We start from the raw sequence: 10,144 nt of genomic DNA, 5'->3' as shown, positions 1-10,144 counted from the left end.
GTTTTGGAGAGGTAATCAAGGTAGGAGAGACTCGGTGAACATTAGATCTCCACAGAGTCTCGAGAATAGAGGGACCTTGTATTTCAAGAACACGATTTACTGGAAGTGGAGCATAAGGTTAAATATGAAGCTAGGATCGATAGGCTTCATCAGTGAACGAATTGAGTAGGGAAGTTTGGATGGAGGTGCAAATACGCACGTCTCTGTTCCGCCTGTACACACAGAGCAGTGAGCACTGTGGACACCTGGAAATTGGAAAGGATCACACTAAATTAGTCCAGAAACAATTTACCAAAGTACTTCTAGGATTTTAGAAACTGCTTTGCAGAGAGAGATTGATCAGAGCCGGACAGTATTCGCTGCAGTTCAGGTGGATGGGAGTTAATCACACAGAAGCACAGAAAACCACAAGGGTCAGAGACAGTGTAAATTCACCCAGTCTATTTTTGCAGGGTTGAGGCATCCTGATCCTGACGGCGCGGGAATAAATTAAGTGGGAAAGGTTCAATAGGTGTTTGAGGGGCAACTTTTATACAAATGGGGCAATCATATGAATTACGCTGCGCGATGATGTGTCTGTGGTAGTCCCAATAATATAAGGCAGTTGGACGGGTAAATGGCTATGAAGCGTTTGGAAGGTTGTGAGGCGAACGCTGAAACATGGCCCGGCATCTGATTTGGCATGGGATCTTTGGATCAAATATCCTTTTTTTTCGTGTTGCATAACTCTATCCCTCCAAAATAAATTCGTTAATCCTAAATTCAGCGTATTCCCATTGAACACTTTTTCCCTCCGGGTTGTTTTTACTTTTCCGCTGTATCCCCTATGACCCTTCAGGTAGCAATTTCCAATATCCTGACAACCAGGACAGCACATACCCTTTGGTTGAACACACAGGTCAGCGACCATAACTATGCCAAACAGAGACATCATAAATCAAACACAATCACTTTGTTGTTAGAGTATGAACCACACTCAGGTTTAACTTCAGCGGCAAATGTCGTGATAATCATTACATCCTAAACACAAATGTGTAAGGTTACGATAACGTACATTAAATCAAACATAAATAAAACATTAAAGGCATCGAAGTCACGTAAATCATATTTTTCAACAAATCGGTGAAACGTGCTTCTATTCTCAATATTTCCTGAGTGAGTTTATATTAAAAGACTCGAATAGCAGAACACGTCCGCTCTAAATTGCAGCGTATAATTTAAAGACTACATTATGTCGCACATCTCGGCATTTCCACGAGCTTACCTGGAATACCAACGGTTGCCAGTACGGGATAGTAAATAGAGACGATATAATAAATTGCTGGATATCCCATTTTCTGCCAGAAGCGGTGATCGGTTGTACGAAAAGTGCCAACTGTCTAGTGCACTGGTTCAATGAGCCCTGATACAACGGGAGACATGTCCCTTAAGCCAATTAATGTCCCTTTAGTTACATTAGATACAGGACAGTGAACAAACAACCAGTGTTTGTTTCAGTCTATTTTTACTCATTGTGACATTGGGTAACACACTGAACTCTTCGCGGGGCATGACAAACAATGTTTGTCATTGTTCATTGTTTACATTGTTCATTCAATGTATTTCAGAGTCAGAGAAATAGGTACCACAGCACAAAAAAAGGGACCCATCCAGTTCGTATCAAATTATGCCTCGACTTCGGTACCGTTACATTCACGTACTTACACAAATTTGTCTTAAGTGTCACTTCAAACCCATGTCCGCCACATTCACTAGCAGCTTGTTGGACACTCTTCCCAATCTTGGAATAGAGCTCCACATGTTTGCACTTAAATATGTTACGTTTCTTCCCTGACTTATGAACGATAGTTTTAGTCTCACCCAAGTAGTGACAAAAGCCTGCTTCCTTTTACCCCTTATAATTCGTATCCCTCTATGTGATCTCCCTACATTCTCTACGCTCAAGATAAGAAAAAAAAATGTACTAACCTATTCAAACATTCCTCAAAAATGAGGTCTTCAAGTGTCAACAAAGACCTTGTCTCTGTATTTGTTCACTCGCAGTGATTTTTTTGTACAGATAGTTGATCGGAACTCCACACAATACTCCAAATTGCGCCTCGCCAACGTACAATGCAACATCAGAATTTCATCCTAAACTAAATAGTCTGAGTTATCGATGTCTAACTGCCCAAAAACCGCTTTACGACTCAATCTCCCTCAGACGCCACTGTCAGTGAATAATGGATCTGATTTCACAGACTCTCTGGCTTTTACCCTAGTCATGTTGAATCCGGTTTACGACATCCCGCTGAAAGAAAAGGACCGAACCGTCTGGACTAACCTCCCATGTGGGCTTTGTAAAAAGCCTTGTTAATGTCCAAGTCAACAAGATCCACTGACGCGTCTTCATCAGATTTTCTGTTAACTCCTAGGAAAAAAGCTTGTACGATTGCAACGTACCACCATGTTGAATTTCAACAATAATGTCATGGCTATCGATCTACCGAACATATATATATTGTTCCTTCGAATGCCGTGAAATAATTTACCAACCACTGGCGTCAGACTCACTGTGCTGAAATATTTTAACATAATCCGAGTTCTTCCCGAGCAGAAAAAAAAGACATACAAAAGGGGATGAACTGGAAATATAAAGATGGAGTTAAAGGGAAGTTAAAAGAAAAGTTAAAAAAGGACAACAGAATCAATGGAGCAGAAAACTCACGAAGAGATCATACAGTATGACCAAGTGAAATAGAAATTGGTATGAAAGGTGAAGGGAGTGACGAATTAAAAGTATTATGAATGCACGAAGTATAAGGAATAAAGTAAATGAGCTTGAGGCTCAGCTGGAAATTGGCAAGTAAGATGTTGCGGGAATAGCATGGACATGGCTTCAAGCGGACAGGACCTGGGAAATGAATTATCGAAAGGACAGCCTGACGGGGAGTGGGGGTGGGGTGGTTCTGTTGGTGAGGAATGATATTCCGTCCCTTGCGAGGGGGGGACATAGAATCAGGGGATGTAGAGTCAGTATGGATAGAATTGAGAAATTCTGAGGGTAAAAAGACACTAATGGGAGTTATCCACAGGCCTCCAAACAGGAGTCTGGACGTAGGGTGCAAGTTGAATGAAGAGTTAAAATTGGCATGTCGCAAAGGTAATGATACAGTTGTCATGGGGGATTTCAACATGCAGGTAGACTGGGAGAATCAGGATGGTACTGGACCCCAAGAAAGGGAGTTTTAGGAGTGTCTCCGAGATGAGTTCTTAGAACAGCTTGTTCTGGAGCCTACCAGGGAGAAGGCAATTATAGATTTAGTGTTGTGCAATGAATCGGATTTGATCAAAGTATCCATTAACGGGTCCCTTTCGGAATGGCAGGCTGCGACCAGTGGGGTACCGCAAGGTTCGGTGCTGGGACCGCAGCTGTTTACAATATACATGAATGATTTAGATGAAGGGATTAAAAGTACCTTCAGCAAATTTGCTGATGATACAAAGCTGGGTGGCAGGGTGAAATGTCAGGAGGATGTTATGAGAATGCAGGGTGACTTGGACAGGCTAGGTGATTGGGCGAATGTATGGCAGATGTAGTTTAATCTGAATAAATGTGAGGGTATCCACTTTGGTGGCAAGAACAGGAAGGCAGATTGCTATTTAAATGGAGTTAAGTTAGGGAAAGGGGAAGTACAACGAGATCGAAGTGTTCTTGTACATCAGTCAATGAAAGCAAGCATGCAGGTACAGCAGGCAGTACAGAAAACTAATGGCATGCTGGCCTTTATAACAAGAGGAATTGAATATAGGAGTAAAGAGTTCCTTCTGCAGCTGCACAGGGCCCTGATGAGACCCCACCTGGAGTATTGTGTGCAGTTTTGGTCTCCAAATTTGAGGAAGGACATTCTTGCTATTGAGGGAGTGCAGCGTAGGTTCACAAGGTTCCCGAAATGGCGGGACTGTCAAATGCTGAAAGATTGGAACGACTGGGCTTGTATACACTGGAATTTAGAAGGATAAGAGGGGATCTAATTGAAACATTTAAGATTATTAAGGGCCACAGTTTAAGAATAAGGGGTAGGCCATTTAGAACAGAGATGCGGAAAAACTTTTTCACCCAGAGAGTGGTGGATATGTGGAATACTCTGCCCCAGAAGGCAGTGTAGGCCAAGTCTCTGGATGCTTTCAAGAGAGAGTTAGATAGAGCTCTTATAGATAGCGGGGTCAAGGGATATGGGGAAAGGGCAGGAACGGGGTACTGATTGTGTATGATCAGCCATGATCACAGTGAATGGCGGAGCTGGCTAGAAAGGCCGAATGGCCTACTCCTGCACCTACTGTCTACTGTCTATTGTCTAACTGGTTCAAATTAGCGTCACATGTAGATGGGGTCGTAAAGAAGACACTTGCCACTTTATCCTTCATAATTCAATGTATTGAGCACTGAATATGGGATGTTATGCTGAAGATGTATAAGAAGAGATTGAAGCACAAATTGGCGATTTACGTGCAGAAAAGCTGTAAACAAAGATTAACAGTGCAGCCAAACTATCCAAGGATGTTGCCTGGACTGGAGGTCCAGAGCTATAGGGAAAAATTGAACAGGACAGGATTGTATTCTTTAGAACGTAGAAGATTGGGAAAAGATTTGATAGAAGTACACAAAGTTATGTGGGGTATGATAAGATAAATGCAAGTAGGTTTTCTCGACGGAGGTTGGGCGGGGCTACAACCAGGGGTCATGGGTTGAGAGAGTAAAGCAAGATTTTCGAGGGTTAACTTTCTTAACCCGAGGATGGTGTGTGTGGAATGATTTGCCAGCACAAGTAGTGCAGGCGAGCTGGGTTTCAACTTTTAAGAGACATTTGGATTGGTACAAAGATAGTAGGGATATGGAGGGTTAAGGTATATCAAAGTGTTTTTGGCAGCCAATGACTGGCCGAATGTGCTGTCTCTGTTCGCACTTAACCATGACTATATCTCTTCAGATTCTGCCTGATCTGTTCTCAGCATTTAGTATTGATCAAGATAATATATGACGTTGCAGAGCGCGCGGGACAGGATAACCTTGGTGTCCAAACAGGAAATAATCAGCGCCCAACCGGACCCCACAGCGATGGGTAGCTACGATGAGGAACATAAGCTGTGAGGATTCCTACATTTACCGCCCATTGGACGGACACGCCAAACAATATCTGCTCCGATCGTTGTCTCTCTGGAGATAGACACGGCATACAATCTGGTGAAAACGAGTGAAGTGTTCAGTTTGTAATTAACTCAGAATCCTGGCGAAAACACGTTAAAACTCAGCAAATTTGATTTGCTCTGCTGAGGCATTCTTGATAAATCATGCAACACCGCAGTAGTAAACCAAAGGCGAAAATGGCCGCCTGGAATTTCTGAGGCCTCCGGAGAGTTGGAAGCATGAGACGAGAGGGGAAATAGATTGTGATCTGTACTCCGTCTCTCCCCAAAGTCGAGGCCTCACTTTAAATAAAGAGTACAGTCGGGCCCATACTGTTCATTCCTTGAAGAGTCTCATGAAGGACGAACAAGGAAATGAAGGGCAGCGTCAATAGTAGGTAAATTATTCCAGAGGACGTTTCGGACAGTCTGAGTTTGCATGCAGAAATTCGGAGACTTATTAGGGATAATCAGCATCAGCGTGAGCTTTCTTTTTTACTGCAAAATACTTTTGCGCAAAGTTGATAGAGGTTTTAGAGAAGTAACGAAGTGAGTAGGTGAGCAAGGGCCATTGTAATTTGTCTACAGGATCTCAAAAAAGCATTTAATCATATTATGATATGATAGTATAAGGGCTTTGTAAAACTTGGGTGCGGTATCCTTCATATAACACTATTGTCCCCTTGAGATGAAAGAGTTTTCGATGGCCAGTACTGTACCTTTTGTAATTCGCTTTCAGCTGAGTCTCTGGCAGTTGGTATATCATGCAAAATTATGTCGCCATATGTTGTCAGAAGTTTAAAACGAGGTCTTGCAAATTGAAGAGAATCCTTGCAGCAACCACACTGTTTCTAATTTTCCTTGAAAAAGCATCCCACACTTGCATATATTTCAGACTCAGTAACTGATTGGCAGCAACTCTCGGGATATTGAACGCAGACATGTTGTCATTACGTCGCCAGAGTTTGACTACGCCTTTACGATTGAAATCTTGTCAATATTTATTGCAGGTCTTTTGTTCAATATTTTTATTTAAAGTGTTGACAGTCAGGCAGATCATGGTGGGCAGCACAAAGGTAAAAATTGTCGAGAAACTGAACCAGAAAGCTGAATAAAATCCATATTACTGTTCAAAGTTAAAAGCTCAATTGCATTTATTATCAAAGGACATTGATGGCAGCATATACTACCACAAGTTTCATCTTATTGAGGGCATTCACAGCAAATATTTAAAAAAACGCAATTGAATAAATGAAGAACTACACACAACAGACAAACGCACAATGTGAAGCGACAACAAATTGTGCAAATACAAAAATAAATAGCAATAATAAGAATAATGACGAAGTAAGTAATACATAGAGTGGCATGCAAAAGTTGGAAATCCCCGGTCAAAATTTCTGTTGCTGTGAATAGTGAAGTGAGGAGAAAATGAACTGATCTCCAAAGTCATAAAGTTAAAGCTGAAGCATTCTTTTCAACATTTTAAGGAATATTAGTGTATTATTTTTGTTTTGTACAATTTTAGAGTGAAAATGGAAAGGAGCACCATGCAAAAGTTGGGGCACCCCAAGAGATTTAGAGCTCTCAGATAACTTTTACCAAAGTCTCAGACAGTAATTAGCTTGTTAGGGATATGGCTTGTCACGATCATCGTTAGGAAAGGCCTGGTGATGCAAATTTCAAAGCTTTATAAATACCCAGACTCCTCAAACCGTGTCCCTACAATCAGCAGCCATGGGCCCCTCTAAGCAGCTGCCTAGCACTGGTGCACTACTACACATTGGTTGATAAGCTGTCTCCGGAGATAGAGGCAAGGAAAGAAGATGACGGAAAAGGACCAGCTGAATTTGAGGGCAGGGTGGAACTTGTAGGCAAAGAGGATGAAATCGACGAATTCGGCACGGTTGCAGGAAGCAGCACCAATGTAGTCGTCAGTGCTGTGTAGGAAAATTGCGGGACGGTAAGCGGGATGTGTGTCCGCGAATAGTGATTGTGTCGCTGACAGAATTGGTCAATGTAGGGGCCTTGAGGGCTTGCAGAAACAGGGATTAATAGGACTGCGTGGTTACAGCGGTGCATCCTGCTGGGATCTGATGAGACCACTGGGAAAATTTCATTAACCTTCCTGTACATCACGGTTATGCTCCTCCAAACTGTACTCCATCTTCGTTAAAATTTAAGAAGAAGTGTTCCTGCTAAGTCTTCCACTAGTCCAGAAAAATTGTAACGTATCAGAGTTCTGGATTGTTTCTATAGAATAGCAGTTCTTGTTATTCCACTATACTGTATCTTGTTGTCAACCCAGAGTTTTTGAAAGTCGGTAACCATCCCATTTCATTTGCTTGCTTATCGTCTGCTTCATTAAAGGATTCCTTCGAATTAGTAAGAATCAATTTGGATTTAACAAACCCGTGCTACGGTTTTTCTAACAATATAGCAATAGTCCAAGTGAATGCACATGTAATCCGTTCTCTGCATTTCTATTCGTTGTGTAGGATGTGCTTTGATCCTCGGTTAGATTTTTCGAGAAACATTCATTCTATTCTTCCGGTTCCAACCGTCAACAATGAGATCAGAATCGTTCCATCTACTTTAATTATGTCCTTCAAACTTGTATATCACCCCAGTAAATTCCGTCACTTTTTCCACATTCCAAGGAAAAACGAACCCTCCCTCCAAACGTTCTACTGAACTGAAACTCAACAGCTCTTAGCATTTATGTTGGAAATTTATTGCTTAATTGGCTAGAAAAATAAATTTAGCATACAGCGGCATGCAAATGTTTGGGCAGCCCTGGTCAAAATTTCTCTTTCTGTGAATAGTTAAGTGAGTAGAAGACTAACTGATCTCCAAAAGTCATAAAGTTAGAGATGAAAGATTCTTTTCAACATTTTAAGCAAGGTTTGTGTATTATTTTTGTTTTGTACAATTTTAGAGTGAAAGAATAGGAAAGGAGCACCATACAAACGTTTGGACACCCCAGGAGATTTGAGCTCTCAGATAACTTTTACCAGGTTTTCCGACCTTAATTAGCTTGTTAGGGCTATGGCTTCTTCACAGTCATCGTTAGCAAAGGCCAGGTTATGCCAATTTCAAAGCTTTCTAAATAGCCTGACTCCTCAAATCTTGTCCCAACAATCAGCAGCCATGGGCTACTCTAAGCAGCTGCCTAGCACTCTGAAAATTAAAATAATTGATGCGCACAAAGCAGGAGAAGGCGATAAGAAGATAGCAAAGCATTTTCATGTAGCCGTTTCCTCAGTTTGTAATGTAATTAAGAAATGACAGTTAAAAGGAACGGTGGAGGTCATATTGAGGTCTGAAAGACCACGAAAGCTTTCCGAGAGAATTGCTAGTAGGATTGCTAGAAAGGCAAATCAAAACCCCCGTTTGACTGCAAAAGAACCTCAGGAAGATTCAGCAGACCCTGGAGTGGTGGTGCATTGTTCAACAGCGCAGCGACACCTGCTCCAATATGACCTTCATGGATGAGTAGTCAGAAGAAAACCTTTCCTGCATACTCACCACAAAATTCAGCATCCGAGGTTTGCAAAGGAATGTCTAAACACGCCTGATGAATTTTGGAAACAAGTTCTGTGTACTGATGAAGGTAAAATAGAACTTTTTGGATGCAATGATCAAAGGTATGTTTGGAGAAAAAAAGGTGCAGAATTTTGTGAAAAGAACACATCTCCAACTGTTAAGCACGGGAGTGGATCGATCATGCTTTGGGCTTGTGCAAATTGCGAATTGTAAATTGCGCTGCAACAATTCAGTTAAATAGCAGCAAATTCTGGAAGCAAACATCACACTGTATGTAAAAAAGCAGAAGGTGAAAAGAGGATGGCTTGTACAACTGGATAATGATCTTAAACACACCTCAAAGTCCACAATGGACTACTTCAAGAGGCGCAAGCTGAAGGTTTTGTCATGGCCCTCAGAGTCCCCCAACCTAAACATCATCGAATATCTGCGCATAGACCTCAAAAGAGCACTGGATGCAAGACGACCCAGGAATTTCACAGATCTAGAAGCCTATGGTAAGGAGGAATGTGCAAAAATCCCCCAAACAAGAATTGAAGGACTGTTAGCTAGCTACAGAAAGCGTTTATAAGCTGTGATACTTGCCAAAGGGGGTGTTACTAAGTACTGACCGTGCAGGGTGCCGAAACGTTTGCTTCGGGCCTTTTTCCTGTTTTGTTATTTTGAAACTGTAAAAGCTGGAGATGAAAAAAAAAGTAGTCTTGCTTAAAATATTAAAGAATGTGTCATCTTTAACTTTATGCCTTTTGGAAATCAGGTAATCTTTTATTCGGTTAGCTCTTCACAGTGACAGAAATTTTGATCAGGGGTGCCCGAACTTTTGCATGCCACTGTAAATAATGACGGTTAATACTGTGATTTATCTTTCTGAAGCCAAATGGGCAGGGGCACTTTAGTTCTGCCAAAGGTAATGCAAAATACAAAAAAAAAAAATACAGACATCGTCGTAACAATAAATGACGCATCACTACCGCTTTCTGGAATAGTTGGAGTGAGGCTTTTTTCTATTGGTCCAATGAGATCACAGGTGACAGGTACGTCTTACATAGAAACATAGAAAAACTAGAGCTTAATACAGGCCCTTCGGCCCACAAAGCTGTGCTGAACAAGTCCCTGCCTTAGAACTACCTAGGCTTTACCCACAGGCCTCCATTTTTCTGAGCTCCATGTAGACTCTTAAAAGACCCTATCGTTTCAGCCTCCACCTGCGCCACCGGCAGCCCATTCCACGCACTCGCCGCTCACTGCGTGCCAAAACCTACCCCTGACATCTCCTCTGTACTCACAAGGTACACTGCAGATGCTGGGGTCAAAGCAACACGTACAACAAGCTGGAAGAGCTCAGCAGGTCGGGCAGCATCTGTGGAAAGTAGCAGTCAACGTTTCGGGCCGAATGGTGCTCGTTCCTGCTGATCTCCTCTGTACCTGGAAA

Source organism: Hemitrygon akajei, unplaced genomic scaffold (assembly GCF_048418815.1).
Source record: "Hemitrygon akajei unplaced genomic scaffold, sHemAka1.3 Scf000066, whole genome shotgun sequence".
NCBI lineage: Eukaryota > Metazoa > Chordata > Chondrichthyes > Myliobatiformes > Dasyatidae > Hemitrygon > Hemitrygon akajei.
The sequence above is the reverse complement of the archived record's forward strand: the minus strand, read 5'-3'. Positions refer to the sequence as shown.